Source organism: Biomphalaria glabrata, chromosome 12 (genome assembly GCF_947242115.1).
Source record: "Biomphalaria glabrata chromosome 12, xgBioGlab47.1, whole genome shotgun sequence".
In the NCBI taxonomy this organism is placed as follows: Eukaryota; Metazoa; Mollusca; class Gastropoda; family Planorbidae; genus Biomphalaria; species Biomphalaria glabrata.
The window spans coordinates 35,845,810-35,866,549 of record NC_074722.1 but is presented as its reverse complement, the minus strand read 5'-3'; the positions used below and the strand labels follow the sequence as shown (position 1 = coordinate 35,866,549).

General features: G+C 38.0%; 1 protein-coding gene across 2 annotated transcripts in view; it reads left to right on the top strand.

The window, feature by feature from the left end:
* LOC106066866 (cGMP-gated cation channel alpha-1-like) overlaps positions 1-20,740 on the top strand; it is a 168,512-nt gene that overhangs the window by 40,800 nt on the left and 106,972 nt on the right. The window contains exon 1 of one of the 2 annotated variants that reach the window (XM_056006318.1): positions 13,058-13,098. The exons of the other annotated variant lie outside the window; for it this stretch is intronic. The gene's annotated coding sequence lies outside the window, so the exon portion shown is untranslated. Of the gene's footprint in view, positions 1-13,057; positions 13,099-20,740 lie in introns of those variants that run through there. 2 annotated transcript variants of the gene reach the window in all.

The window sequence follows — 20,740 nt, the reverse complement described above, 5'->3', positions numbered from 1 at the left end:
CAACAAACAGTGCGATAAGGACTCCTGAGGGCGCTGTCGTTCTGACTGAATGTCTATAATCTCCACTTCACCGGGGCGGGGGGACAAACGTCCCCTGATCTTTGCCTTTTTTAAAAATATAGTTCATTATCATTCACACTGTTAAACTTTTCATTGTAACATACCCGACGCGGCTCATCAATTATAAATTATAATCGAGTAGTCAGAACGAGGTCAGTTTTTTTTTTTTTAAAGGAAACCTCAGAATTTGCGCTATTCAGTTTTAGCTTTATTATCATAGGAATCCTTGGGCCTCTTTTCTTTGCCTCTTTTATGGGCCATCTTGCCTCTTTTGTGCATTTTTTTTTTTGCTAATTCAATGCTTTATTCAATCAATCATGATTATAAGGCTTTAACAAGAAGTTTGATATATGAACTACCAAAATGTGATTTTATGTTTAATATAAATAGAATGTTCCTGTTATAAATTAGCTTTACAATAGTTTGTTTGAATTGCTTGTCTTTACTAGACAAGTGTCCGTTTCGGGAATTCCCAGTGCAACTTTTTCCTTCTATTTGTTCATTCAATATAAAAAAAAAGGAAACTAATACTTACAAATAGTAGGACTTACAATAAAATTATTCTTATAAAGTCACTACAATTTGTATACAGTATGGCTAGGATTGCCGAGTTGCCAAGACCCACTTCATTTATTCATTTTTTTTCGCCATGAAACAGTTTTTTTTTTTAACTTTTAAAACTGTCTATTCAATCAGTGCTAGGCAAGTCTGACCTTTCTTTTTTCCCCAAGACGAAATCCACTTTTATCATTTTTTATTATGTAGAAGGAATTTCTCTGTGACGCAAGAAAGCGCACTTCCCTTTAGCCATTTTGATGCCTTCCCGTCGTGCCACACTGCACTCCAGACGACACGAGAAGGTCACAAGGGGGAGGTCGGGGTGAAGGCCGGGCGCTGATAATAGATATACAGAAGCGATTTGAGAGAGGGAGTAGTAGTTTGTCAGTTAGTGAATGAAATAGAGAAAGAGAGAGAGAGAAAGAGAGAAAGAAAGAGTAGGCCCTAAGTTAGAGAAAAGAATACAAATGCCGAGGGAGAGAAAAAGAAAGAAAATTAGTTCAAGATAGAGAGATAGCCAATGAGAAAAGAAAGAATGGGAGAGAAAGAAAGAGAGAGAGAAAGAACTAATGAGAAAGAGAGATAGAAGTAGGGAGAACAGATTATATAAAGAGAAAAGGAAAATGGCACATTGTATGAGGAGAGAGGGGGAGGGAGAAGGGCAGATTATACATCTAGAAAGGGCAAATTATACATTGAGAAAGGGCAGATTATACATCGAGAAAGGGCAAATTATACACTGAGAAAGGGCAGATTATAAATATTGAGAAAGGGCAAATTATACACTGAGAAAGGGCAGATTATATATTGAGAAAGGGCAGATTATATATTGAGAAAGGGCAGATTATATATATTGAGAAAGGGCAAATTATACACTGAGAAAGGGCAGATTATATATATTGAGAAAGGGCAGATTATTTACTGAGAAATGGCAGATTATATACTGAAAAAGGGCAGATTATATGAAAAGAGACAGAAGAGCAGCCTATTTAACGAGATAGAGAGAAAGAAAAAACGACCCAAAAAGAAAAAGCGACCCAAAAAGAAAAAGCGACCCAAAAAGAAAAAGCGACCCAAAAGAGAGAAAGAGACACAAAAAAAAAGAGACAGAGACTCATCTAACCAAAGTGTTTTGATAAAGTTTGTTTAAAAGTCCCATTTTGAAATCGTTCCTTTAAGCAGACGACATTCCCCCGGGCTGTTTAAGAATGTTTTAGCACTGAAGTATAGGAACGTCACCATTTTCATTCCAGCTCGGGCAGTTGACGAGGCCTGGAGGTTTAGGGGGCGGGGGGGGGGGGGGGAAGGCAGAAAGGTGAATGTCAAACTGACATACCAGTGAACGGAGATCGAGGCATGGGAGACAACTGCCATCCTCCTCAATGACTTTAACTCTTTCTCTCCTAACTGACGACCCCAGCGATGATTCCACCAGAATGTGGTAAATAATTACGGAGAGAAAGAGTTAATAAGTCCCCACTTAATAGATTTCTCTGTAGACAATGCGTTGAAAATGTTTGACTGGAACTGTTGATTGAAGGTCAAGGTTTATTTTCTCGATTTATTTAATACAGATATCAATATCTCGTTGACCGCCATCTTGTTGATGCTTTTCAAACCGTCTGTTAATTAACAGCAGACGTAAAGTACAAGGTCATTCCATCCTTTCAGTTTAGTTTTATTTATGTTCTGTGTCAAGGTCGGCTACTGAGCTGTCGACCATTTTTTTTAAACTTATTTTTCCTTTTTCTCTCTCACCGTCTCTCTCTCTTTGACTCTTTCTCTGTGTCTGACTCTGACTCTCTCTCTGACTCTCTCTCTCTCTGATTCTCTCTCTCTCTGACTCTTTCTCTCTGTCTGACTCTGTCTGTGACTCTCTCTCTGACTCTCTCTCTCTGTGACTCACTCTCTCTGACACTCTCTCTGACTCTCTCTCTCTCTCTGTGACTCTCTCTCTGACACTCTCTCTGACTCTCTCTCTCTGACACACACTCTCTCTCTGTGACTCTCTCTCTCTGACACTCTCTCTCTCTCTCTGACACACACTCTCTCTCTCTGATTCTCTCTCTCTCTGACTCTCTCTCTCTGACTCTCTCTCTGTCTGACTCTCTCTGTGACTCTCTCTCTCTCTCTGACACTCTTTCTGACTCTCTCTCTCTCTGTCATTCTCTCTGACTCTCTCTGACTCTCTGACTCACTCTCTGACTCTCTCTCTCTGACACTCTCTCTGACTCTCTCTCTCTGACATTCTCTCTGACTCTCTCTGACTCTCTCTGTGACTCACTCTCTGACTCTCTCTCTGACTCACTCTCTGACTCTCTCTCTCTCTCTCTCTCTCTGACCCTCTTTCTCTCTCTCACTTTGTTTGTTCTACATGTGTCTAAAGATTCTCCAGAATTATTACATCCTGGCCAAAACCTCCCCTCGGGAAGGCTGGAGATGGCAGCGGGCAGGGTTTGAACCTGCGACAATCGAGACGATAGTATAGAGCGCATACCACACCATCTCTTCTCTCTTCCTCTTTCTCTCTCTCTCTCATTCAAATTGGGTCTACTCCCTTTTCTCTCTTTGTTTCCAACCTCTTTGTTTTGATTTCTTTCCGTTTGTTTTACATCGTCTGCATACAAAAGTTCTGAACTGGTCAGTTCCCGCCAATTTTGTTCTTAGCCTTCCAGGGCTCAATGTGAGATCCGTCTTTGACTTCCAGGGCTCAATGTGAGGTCCGTCTTTGACTTCCAGGGCTCAACGTGAGGTCCGTCTTTGACTTCCAGGGCTCAATGTGAGGTCCGTCTTTGACTTCCAGGGCTCAATGTGAGGTCCGTCTTTGACTTCCAGGGCTCAATGTGAGGTCCGTCTTTGACTTCCAGGGCTCAATGTGAGGTCCGTCTTTGACTTCCAGGGCTCAATGTGAGGTCCGTCTTTACCTTCCAGGGGTCAATGTGAGGTCCGTCTTTACCTTCCAGGGCTCAATGTGAGGTCCGTCTTTACCTTCCAGGGGTCAATGTGAGGTCCGTCTTTACCTTCCAGGGCTCAATGTGAGGTCCGTCTGTGACCTGGTACATTATTCTCATTGTTTCTTCAATTCTCTCCCTTTCTTTTGTTGTTTGTGTTCCGTGTTGGAGTGTCCTTGAAAGTCAGCTGGATTCTGGGAAAGTCTATCTATCTATCTATCTATCTATCTATCTATCTATCTATCTATCTATCTATCTATCTATCTATCTATCTATCTATCTGTTAACCTGTCTGTTGGTCTATCTATCTATCTATCTATCTATCTATCTATCTATCTATCTATCTATCTATCTATCTATCTATCTATCTATCTATCTATTTATCTATCTATCTATCTGTTAACCTGTCTTTTGGTCTATCTACCTACCTACCTACTTACCTACCTACTTACTATCTATCTATCTATTTATCTATCTATCTAATCTATCTATCTATCAATCTATCTATCTATCTATCTATCTATCTATCTATCTATCTATCTATCTATCTATCTATCTATCTATCTATCTATTTGTCTGTCTGTCTGTCTGTCAGTCAGTCAGTCAGTCAGTCAGTCAGTCAGTCAGTCAGTCTGTCAGTCATTCTGTCTGTCTGTCTGTCTGTCTGTCTGTCTGTCTGTCTGTCTGTCTGTCTGTCTGTCTATCTATCTATCTATCTATCTATCTATCTATCTGTATCTGCCTGTCTGTCTCTCTTTCTGTCTTTTAGTATGTTTATTATCAACAAATGAACATTAGTTAGTTGGTTGGAAGACAACAAAATGAAAGCAGAGTGTGATCAACATTGGTGTGAGAGAGAGAGAGAGAGAGAGAGAGAGAGGGAGAGAGAGGGAGAGAGAGAGAGAGAGAGAGAGAGAAAGGGAGAGATAGAGCGCGCGTGTTAAAAAAAAAGATCTGAACCCATCTCTCTCCAAACAGTCTTGCTAAGTCCAGTTTTCAATAAAAATTCACTTTCTTAAAACTTCCGCTCTTAAAAAGTGATCCCATGTTTGTTAGTTTTGCGTCAATTAACGGAACAAATTAAATTTAAAAAACAGAACCATCCAGTAATTGGTGGACCGTTGGCACAGAGCCACTGGCTCACACACTCTGTACCTGTCTCTGTTCACTACTAGATTCTACATCTATCGTTTAATCAAGAGTATCTCAGTGTCTTTGGGGGACACGTAAACTAATCATAGAAGTCTGATTTCATTACTTAATCACAGTTATGTGCTGAATGGGTTACATTCTGATTCCACACAACCGGTTCATCAATAAAATGCAATAGATGGTGTTAAAGAAGAGAAAGCGATACGGATAAATATAGAGGCGATATAATGGAACCCAAAGAAACAACGTAAAACAATGAAATAAAGAGGAGAGAAAAAAAGAGGGATGGGTATTGAAAGATAAAAAGACAAAAAAAAAAACCCCAAAGACAATGACGTCATATTGAAAATTCCCAGTTACCAATTAAATAACAAATTTAATTTCGCTAAATACTGAAGATGTAAGAAGTTTGATTTAGGATCATATCCTTGAATCAACCTAATGTGAATCAGTTCTTGCATATGGAATGATCTGCATATATATATTTGTGTCGGACCGCTTTAGTAGGTTTTGTTTTTTTTTTTATTTGTAAGTTATGGTTCAGTGTTTTGTGTAGTATTGCTACTTCACCTTTTAGTCTTATTCTTGAAGTCCATGTTAACGTCAAAACCGGAAGTCGGCCAGTTTTGGAAATGGCCATTAATGCTTGATATAACCAGCCACTGTAAGAGCCAGTCATTCGTTTCGTGAATTGGCGACATTCGGCGTAACATGAATAAGTTTAGTCATCCTACTAGTGGTGCTACTCTGGTCAAATGTGAGCAGGGGCGGACTGGCTGTATGGGCTTTTGTGCAAATGCTCGGTGGGCCTGTACCCAAATGGGCCGGTAGGGCCACCTAAAGGGCCTTATGAATGAGACTATAGAAAGTATTACATTAAATTGTTAAATGTTTTATACTATTCTTTTGTAAAAGGGACCCTCTGAGCTTCGTGTTAAAAGAAGAATCTTTTACAGACTCTATAGTGTGATAAATGCTAATTTAATCTAACACCTTTTTCCGAAATAATGTAATAGCCTATATCCGTTGGCAGGGCCACTAGTAGGCGTCATCCTTTTAGAGCTGACACACTTGGCGATTAAAAGGCAGCGTCGTTGACTTTTAACACCAAATGCATGCGTTCAGTTATCGATACATTAGGTAGACCTGGGGTTGGATGCCCCTCGTATGATATAAGTCGAATTGTATAGAAATGCCCGGGCCTATCTTAACACCCAGTCCGACCCTGAATGTGAGTATTCATCTTCACCTATCTCCTAGTCAGTTGAACCGTTGGGGCACCACATATGATCTGACGAGAATTTCTCTCTGTCTTTCGCATTGAATAGAATCTCTTCAAATGACAGGCTCTAACATTTTTTTATCTTCCAATCGCTTTCTCTGTTTGCCTCTTCTTCTTTTCACAAAGCTTATATCAGCTCAGTGTCTGTCTGTCTGTCTGTCTGGTAAAAACTTTGAATACGTTAGATCTCCTACACCCTATTTTGTGTTAAAAAGTATTATTTTTTAATTTTAATTTTTTTTTTTAGTTTGTCGAGGATAAGTCCCTTGATAGATCTACTGTCGTAAATCTGGAGATGTATTTATTTATTCCGAGCAGGCTACAAATGTAAACTTCTTAATCACGACATTTTTTTTTTGTCAGCAGTAAAAATGCGTTAAAAAAAAGTTAGAAAAACATGTTTTTACCCCTCGAAATTCGGATATGTTTCTAGCTCGTTTGTTGAGGCCCCTTTCTTGTGGATTCCCCGGGGCTATAGCCCCGCCTGCCCTCCCTTAAATCCGGCCCTGCTCTCGGGTCATTCCAAAACATTCTTAGTGCAAACTTTTATACAAGACTTAAGTATACACTGAAATTAAATTATAAATAAGACTCATGATAATGAAGCCCACTATAATCCTTTTAAAACATACAAGAGAGAAAAACAAACAATTTCGCCCACAGACTACAAAATCTGCCAATTTGTCTGTTTGTTTGGTCTCAGACGATAAGCCAATATCTGAAACCAACCCACTGCGGCCTCACATCTTTCCGCATTAAGTTAATCTTGGGAAGAAAATGGAACAGTTAATACTTGCGTGTGGTCAGCCGGATAAAGTTATTGACGGGCTAATGTCAGGGACTAAGACGCTGAAGTGGAACAATTGGACCTCCTCAAGTACTGGCCTATTAAGTCGTTGGAGAGATGGGGCCCCAGTGAGTAGCCTGTCTTTCAGTACGTGATTGATGGTTGGGCTGGTGTTGTAAATTGTAAGGGTGATGGTGTGAGCGATATCTGGTGCTATATGTTTGAGTGGGTGGTGGTTGGTGTTATAAGATGTGTTTGAGTGGGTGGTGGTTGGTGTTATAAGATGTGTGTGAGTGGGTGGTGGTAGGTGCTATAAGATGTGTGTGAGTGGGTGGTGGTAGGTGCTATACGATGTGTGTGAGTGGGTGGTGGTTGGTGCTATAAGATGTGTGTGAGAGGGTGGTGGTTGGTGCTGTCAGATGTGTGAGTGGGTGATGGTAATGCTATAAGATTGCTCGCGTGATTGTTGGTGTAATACAATTGTGTAGATGAAGATCGGATTTATAAGACTGAGCTTGGGGATTATAGGCTAAATAAGATTGAGCGGTATATTTTTGCTCTATGAGATTAAGCGGGAGATGGTTAGGGCTATAAAGGGTTGTAATGGTTGTGGCTATAAAGGGTTGTAATGGTTGGTGCTATAAAGAGTTGTAATGGTTGGGGCTATAAAGGGTTGTAATGGTTGGTGCTATAAAGGGTTGTAATGGTTGGGGCTATAAAGGGTTGTAATGGTTGGTGCTATAAAGGGTTGTAATGGTTGGTGCTATAAAGGGTTGTAATGGTTGGGGCTATAAAGGGTTGTAATGGTTGGTGCTATAAAGGGTTGTAATGGTTGGTGCTATAAAGGGTTGTAATGGTTGGTGCTATAAAGGGTTGTAATGGTTGGGGCTATAAAGGGTTGTAATGGTTGGTGCTATAAAGGGTTGTAATGGTTGGTGCTATAAAGGGTTGTAATGGTTGGTGCTATAAAGGGTTGTAATGGTTGGGGCTATAAAGGATTGTAATGGTTGGTGCTATAAAGGGTTGTAATGGTTGGTGCTATAAGGTTGTGAAGGTGATGACTGTTGATTTAGGGTTGTGAATAGTAATTGGCTTCTTTCCTAAACTAAAGTTTCACAGATTTTAATTCTAATGATGATCCCATCACATTTGTAAACTAATTGATGGTGACGCTAAATACCATCTTATCTTATCTTATAGAATATCTTATCTTAAAATCTTATAAAATAAAGAAGGTTTGTAGAGGTCAGAGCAACGCTGGGAGATCTGAAAAGAGAATGTGCAGAGGAATTTTTTTTAAAAAGATACAAAAAGCCCCAATAGTTAACAGCAACAAAAATTAAAACAAATAATTATAAAAAAAAAACACACACACAAAGTCCATATTAAGCGTGGTTGTATGAATTAGTTTGGGTCAGTCATGCAATTAAATTTGAAACGAAACTAGTCTAAAAAAATTGGATTAGATTTTTATCAACTGCTTTTGTTTAGCTTTTAAGTTTCTCAATACGCTATGGTCCTGTCACTTGTCTGAACCATTAGGCAAAAGGGAGAAAGAAGTGTGTATCTAGGTGAAGGCTACCATGATCGCTTTTTAAATGCATTTATTAAAAAACTGTTGAAACGACCTGAATTCGAACTCCAGGGCTCGAGCCTATTTATACCTCCTTAAGACGTAGCACTAGCCACTGTACCGGAAAGGTGCTTATTAAAAAAGAAAGTTTATAATTATCTACTGTTAGTTTCAAACTTAAAAGCGGCCACCTATTTCTCTCTACATAATTTAAAGGGAACTAATTGAACTTATACCACAGTATCAGTCAAATACAAATTCTTTCCCTTGTTCGATACCAAACAAAATAATTGATGTACTATTTCGTTCATTTTTATCAATTCTTGTGTTTGAGGTAATAAGATTGAATTGATTCGATACAAATCGCATGAAACAAAACAGGCCATTGTGGAGTATCCACGGTGAAGGCTGACCACGTGGTTCATACTTCCATACTTTATCAAAAGGCCCGAATAAGATACTGACGCTGAAAACCTCTCAACAGAAAACAGGATATCAATGAACTGACTGGACTGAAAACCACTGCGCACTACTGACTGTCAGAACTCTCCAGCTTGAAAAGAAGAAAAAAGAAAATCATTTGTTTGTTTATAGTCTGGCTAAGTAAAACAAAACAAAAAAATGGCTGAGATAATCCTTATTGCAACAAAACAAATTGTGAAATTGAAATTTAAAAAGAAAAGGCTAGTGTGGCAGCGAGAATGTAATTTAGTTTAAGGGCGCCAATTAGTTCAGTATTACCTTAAGGGCGCCAATTAGTGCATGGTTTTCTTTGAGACGACCACTCTTAATTGCTTTGACTAGAGTTTTTTTTTTTTAAGCCGTAAAAACAACAGTTTTAGAATAGACATGCGTTTTTTTGTACGTTCTAAGAACTATCTTTGCTTATTGTCGTAAAAACAACAGTTTCAGAATAGACATGCGTTTTTTGTACGTTCTAAGAACTATCTTTGCTTATTGTCGTAAAAACAACAGTTTCAGAATAGACATGCGTTTTTTGTACGTTCTAAGAACTATCTTTGCTTATTGTCGTGAAAAAACAATTTAAACTCCATTTCCTCTGTGCATACTCTACTGACTAGCTTCTTTCATTATGAACCTTGTAGCCTGGTGGCTGAGTGGAATGCGCTTGACTTCCGACCCGAAGGCTCTCGAGTTCAAATGCCGGTGAAGACTGGGGTTTTAAACATCGAGCTCCTGAGTCCACCCAACCTGACATACGAATGGGGAAATAAAGTCACTTGACTTTTATGGAGTGTGTGGGTGTATGTGTGTGTTTCCTAGGTGATGTACAAAGGGAGTATTTATTGTTAGTTGTAGAGAGAGAGAGCATTAATTTAAATGTTAGTCTTGAAGAATGATACAAGAAAAGCGGCGCTGTCGTAAGCTGGGTTAAGTGCACCAGACGACTCCAGGAAGCCAGAGCGTAAAAACGTGATTTTATTGTGAGTTAGATGTGTTGAAAATATATAAGCTTACTTCATCTCATCTCGACAATATTGTAATGAAAGTTAAATTTAGTTTTGTTCGCAAAATGTATTCAAGTTATTTCAAAGTTTTACAAGTTAAACTATAATAGGCCTACAGCGATTTATTTGCCTACTAGCAGTTTGGTGCTACAAGTCAACGACCGCCGACACCAGCCGTTAAGTGACGGCCCTAACAACAGATGAGCCTGTACATTATTTGCTCCGTAGATCGGAAAAGTTTGAAAGGGTTACTTAATTAGCCTTGTTCCGGAGGAAACAAACATCAATGTTCTCATTAAATCTGTTCTTCTATCTCCCCCCGCATCAATGAACAGATCTGGACACTTATCTTTACAAAGATGGTGACATTTGTCATCCAGGGCTTGACATTCGATAGCATTTCTAAAAGTCCGATCATTTCATATGCAGGCATGAATAAGTGATGACGTCATTGAAGTAGGACCTGAACTCGCGCGGATCGGGTTTCATCATTGTTAGCCATCATCATTTTACGACCAGTGGAGATTGGTCTGATATCACGAACACACGCTCACAGAATTCCCGGTTTTTAAGTAAATTTGTTCTAAAAGTCCAGAATGTATTCACCTTTTAGTATCAAAACTGGTTATTGATTTGTTGACTTGTTACATGAGTCCAGTATATGTACATACATATATAGCTTCTGTTTGTTTAATTCTGTTCAGAGCTATCTGATATTTACTTATATCATCAAATATACTCTTTATATTCTTCTTTCTATAACATTAGGTTTAATACGCATATGAAGATGAGTACTTGAAAATGTGTGTTTGAAGATGTTTACGATTAATGAGTCATCGAAGATGTTTAGAAATAAAATAAAATACATACATAAACGGATTTTTTTTTTCTTTTTAAAAAAGTAAGGCCTGTATTTTGTCATTTAAAGCATACGATATTGGTAACCTAAATTATCCGGCCCACGACGTGGTTCCATCCGGCCCGCTTTAACATCGGCACTAATTGAAGAAAATGTTTTTTTTTAAGTTGAAAAATGTATTTTCCTTACGCTAGGACACTTTTTCTTGGATGGATTTCATTCTAATGGGCGTAGCCAGGATTTTTTTTCGGGGGGACCCCCCCCCCCCCGGCTACGCCCATGTGTGGTATTCTAATATTCATATTATTATATAATTTTTTAATAAACACGAAGTTTATTTTTTCGGCGACAAGTGTTGACAGTTGTTGTGACAGTAAGTGTATGTGTTTTGAGTGGCTTGTAGTGCCGTGTGTGTGCCTGTGTATGAAATGACCAGTGGACCTTGAGTGTACATGGTTGAGTGAACAGCAGTGTGTCAGGACTGGATGGAAATGGAAGTTAGATTCATAACAAGTGGCTGGAGTAAAGAAGATAATGGACCTCATTCACCAATCGTAAACAAACAACATTTAGTCACGTGATCTTATTGATAAAACAACGGGGAAAACTGTCACGTGACAACCATCATGAATTAAACATGAGCTCGTAAATTATATAGAAGAGATAGAGCACTACGTGGCTAAATGTTGTTTGTTTACGATGGGTGAATGAGGTCCATTAAGAGACTAATAAAATCATTGTGTTAATTGAGACTTATGCTGTTGTAGTGTGTCTTTTACAGTTGTTTTAGATTCTTGGATAATTCCGCTGCTGTCTTGAGCTAGTCTTGTTGAAAACATCTTGTGTGTAACACAGGGGCATCAATTCTGCATCAGTTTTGGTAACGTTCTTTTGGTATCCAAGAGAATAATATGTACCATTTCATATTTGTGGATTAATGAAACGGGAGAGACGTAGGAATGAAACAAATATAACATAAAAGGGCAGTTATAAAACAAAACATTTTTAAAAGTATGGAGGCATTGTTGGTTTGAGCCGCAAAGAAAGAGATGGCCAAGTTACGCCTAGTGAGTTGAGTTGTGCTAATATATATTATATATCTCATCAAGTATAAGTCAGTAATTATGCGCAGTACAAGTATATATATCATATTGAAGCTGGACAGTGATTGTAAATTTTGACAAAGGCAGACAGCAATTTTGTGCCAATATATATTATATATCTCATCAAGTATAAGTCAGTAATTATGTGCAGTACAAGTATATATGTCATATTGAAAAATTGAACAGTGATTGTAAATTTTGACACAGGCAGGCAGTAAATTTGTGCCAATATATTATATATATATCTCATCAAATAATAGCAATTTTGTGCAGCACAAGTATACATATCATATTGAAGTTGGACAGTGATTGTAAATTTTGACAAGAAATGTGGCCACGGTTTGGGCAAACTATAGAGTTGTACAAATTATGAGAAATGAAGCGAAAAAAAAGTGTTTTTCTAGCTGTGATGAAAGAATTTTTCCTGGGGAAAAAAAAGCAACTAAAGCGAAAAGAGGGGACGATATGGGTAAAAATTTCCATTCCAAACTAAATGACAGAGCAGCAGATTTTTGAAATGTTTTCCATTGCCACTGAAGACTGCTGCGACAGATCTGTAACTGGAACTCGTTTGATTACAAAGCCAGACATCACAGCTTGAGACATTTAGAGCGATACAGACAATTGATTTCTTCGCCGTGTTGCCTTAAGAAACTTTTCAAATTTTTGAAATATAGAGTTACGGGCGATCACAATGTTTACAAGCACTTCCTTGAGTAGACAAACGTTTCAGTCATAAAACGGGTGAGACAGATCTTACATATTCGCCTTACATGTGTACGTAGGCCTAGTAGTGCTACGAGTTTCTGATAAAACTATTTAAAATGGAATTAATGACTATTTCATTTTTTTTTTATTTATTCGATGATGTGACCCGCGACACGGGTGTCGGGAATTAAAATGGCCCCCCGGCCGAAAAAGGCTGGGCATCACTGCTCTATAGAGTCACAAGTTACAACATCCCAACTGCTTGTCAGCATTATACACATCTTTATGGCGCTCTAAACAAAACAAAAAGAAGGCAAAACAAACCTTGTCTTCTTTATTTTCTTTTGTTTCGTGAAAACTTTGACCGGAAGAACATGTTTTTCTTTTTTTTTTTTGTATTCGTTCAACAGATAAAAGTTTATTTCCTGTTCTGTTGTCATGACAACGAGTCCCTAAGACAGGACTTGTTTGGAGCCCAAGACAACTCGTTCAATCGCTATTTATGGCTGAGCTTCAAGTAACAATGAAATGTCTCAAAGCAGCCAGGGACTAGGAGCGCAAGGACGCTTTTATCAAGGCACCCATCATGATTCACAGTAGGTAAAGTTTCGCTTTCAGACCTTTCAGATGATGTAATGGTCATCTGTTTCTGTGGCCGACTGTTGACGAGGGTGTCATGTTGCCATCACAACGACCAAACGCCTTGACTTTTTTCCCAATAAACATAGGTTCCCATTAGAGTTGGGTGGATCTCATGGAAGTCCTGATAAATCTCTTTCTCTCTTTTTTTTTCTTTCTCTCTCCTTCTCTCCCTCTCTCTCTCTCTCCCAATCTCTCTTTCTCTCTCCTTCTCTCTCCCTCTCTCTCTCAATCTCTTTTTCTCTCTCCTTCTCTCTCTTTCTCTCTCTCTCTCTTTCTCTCTCCTTCTCTCCCTCTCTCTTTCTCTCTCCTTCTCTCCCTCTCTCTCTCTCTTTCTCTCTCTCTTTCTCTCTCTCTTTCTCTCTCTCTTTCTCTCTCTCTATCTCTCTCCCTCTCTCTCTCTCTTTCTCTCTCTCTTTCTCTCTCTCTTTCTCTCTCTCTTTCTCTCTCCTTCTCTCCCTCTCTCTTTCTCTCTCTCTTTCTCTCTCTCTCTCTTTCTCTCTCCTTCTCTCCCTCTCTCTCTTTCTCTCTTTCTTTCTCTCTCTCTTTCTCTCTCTCTCCTTCTCTCTTATTCTCTCTCCCTCTCTCTTTCTCTCTCTCTCACTCTCTCACTTACTGTATCTCTTATTTTGATTATATTGTATGTATACTTAGTTCTCTCTGGTCCAACTCAATTGTGGTCAAGTACGGGGGGGGGGGTGGGGGTGGTGAGTATCTGGGAGAAGGCTTCCATGCAGCCAAAACACAGCTCAAATTCGGAGTTTGAACTAGAGTTCCCTTGATTTTATGTCCAGCAGTGTATGCCAGCCAGCATCACTTATTATATATGTCAGTGTACCTCTCACTGTACTACATCTCTTAGTCATACTCTATCTACTCTTGGCAGGAAAAAGAAACTAAATATGTTCCACCCCCAGGGCCGGATTTAACGGAGGGCCAGCGGGGCTACTGCCCTGAGGCCTCCACAAGAGACATATATATTAGAATTTCGACGAGTCTTTAACTTCTATTTTTCTTTAAATCTTTTTTTTTACGCATTTTTACCTCCAACATTTTTAATCGTCTGCTGACATTGTCGTGATTAATAAGTGACGTTTGTAGCATGCTCGTAATATGTAAATGCAGCTCCGGATTTACGACATACCGTCTACCAAGTGCCTTACCCTTCACAAACTAAAAAATATACACTTATTAAATCTAAAATATTAATATTAAATATTTTTAAAAAAATTGAGATTCCATTTACAAGTACTGTATGTCTTTCTACTAAAATATATGTGCTTATTATTCTTAAGTGGATCTTTATTCAAATTTTCGAAAAAAAGTGCAGAGGTCTCCACGTACTTAAATCCGGCCTTGTCAATCTCCGATGCTTTATGCGGACTCTTAAACAAAGGTGGCGAGATAAAATAACCTATGAGGACATCCGCGCTGTTATCGGCAGCAGACGCCTTGGCTGGCTTGGACATGTTCACAGAATGCCATAAGGTCGACTCTTACAAGACTTTATGTGTGACGATCTAACAGAAGTCAGGAGAGCCGCTGGTCGTCCACGTTTATGTATACTGAAGTATTCAATGGAGACATGAAGCTCTTCAAAATTAACACCAGCAGTTAGGAGAAAGAGCCACTGGATAGATCCAAATGGAGAGCCAGCATAAAAGAAGGTCCTGGATTGCTGATGGCTAGACACACCAGAAGTAGAAAGAAGGGTGAAAGTGAACTACAGATGCACTTACTGCAGTTGTGTATCAAGGATTGGCCTCGTTAGACACATGAGAATTTGCAAAGGGAAATCATCATATTATAGTCATGAAATGCCACAGAGTTACTGGTATAACTTTCTCCTGCAGAGTCTCTTATTTTTACTCTGTAACTTATCTTCTTATCTCTCTTATTCCAGTTGCTACTCTAGCTCTTACTGTTATTTTTTTTTACAATCCGTTGTACACATTATGATTGTACATATTTAGAATCTACGGTATCTCGATAGTACACATATACATTGAAGACATTTAAGATGATAAATATTTATACTGTACATATTTAAGATGGTAAATATTTACATTGAACTCATTTAGATGGTAAATATTTATACTGTACATATTGAAGATTGTAAATATTTACATTGAAAACATTTAGATGGTAAATATTTACATTGAACTCATTTAGATGGTAAATATTTATACTGTACATATTTAAGATTGTAAATATTTACATTGAAAACATTTAGATGGTAAATATTTATACTGTACATATTTAAGATTGTAAATATTTACATTGAAAACATTTAGATGGTAAATATTTATACTGTACATATTTAAGATTGTAAATATTTACATTGAAAACATTTATATGGTAAATATTTATACTGTACACATTTTGGACTAAACTCTTCACAGCCCCCGCCCCCCCTCCCTTTTTTCCCCACCTCTCTTCGTACTGTTCAACCACTGCCACTTAAGACTTGAGATTAGGGTCAGGACTGACCAGGGAGTGGACATTGATTACAAATGGACATTGTGGCAGGATAGGTTTGATAAGGATCTAGATGAAGCAGAGTGTCTCCCCCCCCCCCCGCCCCCCATTCCGGTCCATTGGGACACCTCCTTGGTTTATTGAAACGTTACTTGTGTGAGTGATTGTCTTGGACTAGCTGTGTGTGTGTGTGATGTTATGTGTCTGTGTGTGTGTGTGATGTTATGTGTCTGTGTGTGTGTGAGATGCTATCTGTCTGTGTGTGTGTGTTGTTCTCTGTGTGTGTGTGATGTTCTGTGTGTGTGTTGTTCTCTGTGTGAGTGATGTTCTGTGTGTGTATGAATGAGCCACTGTAAAAATTGAACGCAGGGATAGTGGATTGGAAAGTAGTGTCTTGTAATTATCCAATTTCTGCTTTCTGATCTTGGATAATGTCCCTTGAAATTCTCTGTCTCTGTATTTGTCTCTCTCTCTGTCTCTCTCTGTCTCTTTCTCTGTCTCTATATCTCTCTGTCTTTCTGTCCCTCTCGGTCTCTCTCTGTTTCTCTCTCTCTCTTTCTGCCTCTCTCTCTTTATCTGTCTCTGTCTCTCTCTGCCTCTCTCTCTTTATCTCTCTCTGTCTCTCTCTCTGCCTCTCTCTCAGTCTCTATTTCTGCCACTCTCTTTTTTTATCTCTCTCTTTCTGTCTCTCTTTTTATCTTTCTTTTACTTCTCTCTTTCCTATCTCTGTCTTTTTTCTCCTTCTCTATCTGCCTCTTTCAATTCCTTGTCTGTCAGTCTCTCTCTCTCTGTCTCACTTTGTCTCTCTCACTCTTTATCTCTATCTCTTGCCTCTCTTTTCTGATTCTCTCCCCCCTCTCCCTTTCACTAATCAGCCATTTTATTTTTGGTTTAGCCTAACGGTATCGACCCTCTTGTGTAATCGACTATTGTACGCCTTATTGTATAGCTTACACTCGAATACTTGATAAAAAAAAAAAGAATTCTCAAAGTGAACACGGCAAGTTCATCAGGTGCAATAATTGTTTGATTTTTCTTTTTATTCAAAAGTTAAAAAGTTTATAAGTTTCAACAATCGTTTATGTTTTATTGTTTTACGTGCAAGTGTGTATATATGATAGCTCTACACACACACACACATTTATATATATATAAATAAATATATATATGTATATATATATATATATACATATATGTAGAGAGAGAGAGTCTATATGCTCCTTCTGTCTCGGAAGACAATGGATGCGCCCAAATGAGTCACTAGTTTTGGTTTCTTCTTGAGACGGGGCAGGATCTGGTGTGGTTAATCAAGCCAATTCTGGAGCGGCAGAGTTTGCCACAGTTCTTGCATGTCTAAGCGTCTGGACTAGCTGACAGGGCAGCTTTCTTGTTCTTTCACTTGTCCTTTACTAATATTACTAGTAAAAGACGGATACGAATATTTTAAATTGCATCTTAAAGACTGTAGGACATAAAATGACATCAGGATGTCTGCAATTGAACATCATTAAGGACAGGAATGAGCTTTATATTTCAAGAGTTTATTTAATTATAATATTAGAGTTAAATAATAATAAGGAGTGTCTTCCGGTCCGCAGATTAATAAGAAATGCGGGTATTTCCCGTGGCTACGCAGCACCATCTGCGAAGTAAGAGTTAAATGAAGAAACATATAATATCTAGTTCAGTGATGTAGGTTGGGTTAAGTAACATACAAAACAATGTGAAACAATTGTGAATTACATGAAACAAAACTTTAGCAAAAGTGAAAGATGCGAAACAAAATATAAGAAAGCCGAATTATACTAAAACAAAAATGTATAATAAAACAAACACAGACTACACAGACCTATATATATTACTAGACGTATGTTACCCGCGATCCGCGGGTCTTTATTTGCGCATTACTTTCGATATAGTCACTGAGAGTGTTTTGTAAACAATTAAACGAAATAATAATGTAATAAGTAAAGCGAATGTGTCAATGTAAAAATAGTGTGAATGAAGCTATCAAATCAAAATACCTAATAGGCTTAAATCCATTTTTTAAAATTAAAACATTTGCTTTTGAATAATCTAGTGGATTGGATTTAGATGTATGTTAAACGTAGCTAATGATCCTTTCACGTTATTTCTCTTTCGCTACGAAAATAAAATTAGTTTTGAGAAAATGGGTTTACCCGAAGTCGATACATTCTTATCTATTAAAAACGAAAAGAGCGATAGCTTTTAATGGGATTATAAAGTGAACAATTAAACGAAATAATTTTTAGTACGCGATTCATGAATGAATATAGATCTAGGCCTATCTCAACTCGGCTTCGCAGCTTTCGTAAACGAATGTAGCTTTAGAAAACCAAATTTGAATGTTTATTTGATCAAAATATGAAATGAATGGACTTTAATTAATATGTTTATGTGTTAAAGTATAAAACTATTTGTGCGAAGAGAAGTTTTATCATCTTAGAGTTGAATTAGAGTTTTAAATCTAGGGATGGGATTATAAAGTAAACAATTAAACGAATTAATTTTTAGTACGCGATTCATTACGGTATTGTCTAATGAAAGAATGTTCGTCAGGAAATCTGTAATCACAGATATAAGGAACTAATTAATGTAAAAAATGCTTTTGAAACACAAAATTGAAGATTAATTTTATTATATAATGAAATCAATGGATCTTCTTTTTTATTTTCATGTGTCAAAGTAAAAAACTATCTGCGCAAAGTGTATTTCTTAAAATTAGATCTAGGTCTAAATCCTTTCTATCTTTTCTTATGTCAACATTGTAGACATGGCCTAGATCCATAAAATACTATAGCTGTAATAGAGTCGGACAACTTTATTTTTTTTGAGGGTCTTACATTTGTTTTAGGGCTACAATACATTCACTAAGGTCTAAGTTGGTACCCAAGGAACATTCCTGCCTAGTTTTATCAAGATTGGTCAAGCGGTTTTGATGTCTATAAGTAACATACATACATACATACTCCACACATTCTACTTTATAATATAGATATCTAGACTGGAAAACGGAAACAAATTCTTATCCGCGATTGATCAACTCACAGACCTATATATAGAGATTGTTATGTATTAATCACAGAACTATATATTCACGCAACGGCATGAAACAAAGCCATTTCCTGTTAGTTTCCATTAAGATAATGTTTCGAAATTCCTAGATCGAAATAATTCACGTCTATTGACTTTAGTCATCTAATGTACATTTAAATAGATCTTTTTTTGAGATTATGTATCTAAAACTTGCAAAATAATAATTATGAGACGAGAGTGCTCTTTGTTTCGGTTTTGAACTACTAGATCTAGATCTAAACATTAAATTATATGTTACATAGGTTAGGGTTGAAAAAAAAAAAGACATTACTTCTTATAACTACTTTACAAAACAACGCCTTGTTTCAACTTTTAAAAAAATTTCAATGTCCGGTCGAAATATAATATATATCAATAAAACAAACATGAACGCTAGGAAACAAAAACAAAAGATATGAAACGAAATTTAACAAAATTGAAAGAAGGAAAATAAAAAAGTAAGCCCAACAATACGAAACAAAATGAAACAAATTAAAAATATAAAACACAATAAAACGAAAATGTATTTCGCCTATTTCTTTAGATTCTGCAACCAAGTAAACCAACCATCTTGCCGAGTATCATATCAGCAAAGTCTACTACCAAGAGGCAACTTCTAGTTCCATATCCAGACTTCTGCTGATATAAATTTCTTTGTAAGTTCGCATTTTTAAAACCAGAACACAATATAAGGTGTCAATAAGTCATACATATCAAAAGATGTTCCTCTATTTGAAAAGAAATGAAAAATGTTTGTGTAATCAGTCTAGTATCGATCTATAACAAAACATCACTGTTGACTAGAAGAAAAAAATATAACGGTATCGCTTGCATCTTTGGATCGATTTTTGTTTTTCTTGAAGAGGTATCGGCTGCTCCTTATTAGTTGAACTGTAGTTCTGTGTAGCTGTGTACATTATTGATTCGCTTCGTCGCTTTATCCAGGGGCAGATAAGTAAGTAAAGGAAGGCCAGCTAAGCAAATCGGGATAAATAGATTTGCGTCCCCTGGCTATCTCTGATCTTTAGAGACAATTACAGGTGTAAACATTTAATTAAAGGCAAGCAGGGATGGAGGAAATAATGCATTGTCTAAGTGGAGGTACAGTAACGGTAGACCCCCTCCCCCCCCTCTCCCATGCCAGGCTTCTATTTTGCGTCGCAATGTAAAGGGGAGGGGGCGTTAGTGGGCTAGAGTTGTAGGTCAATTGCGTTCAAAGCAGAAAAGGAAATCACAGCGACAGCCGATAGACAGACAGACAGCAGGAAACAAAGATATAAGATTTTTATAAATACTTAAAAAAAAACACAAATAAAACTCATATTAAGACTGATTCAAACTGATGCAACTACGCTAATTTTCATATCTTGTATGAAACAGACGTTACTTCAGAAAAGAAGATGATTACGTCCTACGCGTCAAGAATTTAGTCATGCATATTAACCAATGACTTATATTCTGCCAAGTCACTGGTTTTCCAGGCTAGCTCAGGCAACCCATTCCATGCTCTAATAGCACTAGGGAAGAAGGAGTGTTTGTACAAATTTGTCTTGTATTTAAATTTGTAATAGATCTTTATTGTTGTTGGTCTCCTTCAGGCGTAGAACGCACTCTGCCTCATGTGGCTGTAAGTGAGATGAAAGCCTGGGCATTGTTTATGGCCGGAACGATGTCTCCCACACAGCAGTTCCTCCCTCTCCGCGCAGCTGATGTGACCAAAGGAACGGAATATCCGATGCAGTTTGGGATCAGTAGCGCCGCAGGCTCTGCCAGTCTGTAGCACGGTGTGCCACAATCTGCCTAAGGGTCACCAGCTCCTGATTTTTCCTCAGGGTTGTCTCACGAAGCCTTTCCCGTGTTTGGGTATAGCCGCAAGGCAGCGGAGGTTTGAATTCAGAGTTTTCCTTCTCCTAGATGGGTAGCCAACCAAGGCTAACGGAGCAACTCCTGCCCGAAGCTTACTGGTTTAGGCGCCAGTTCCTCACCTTTGCCCCTTCTCCTGTCTGTGGTAACGGTTCCGCCAGG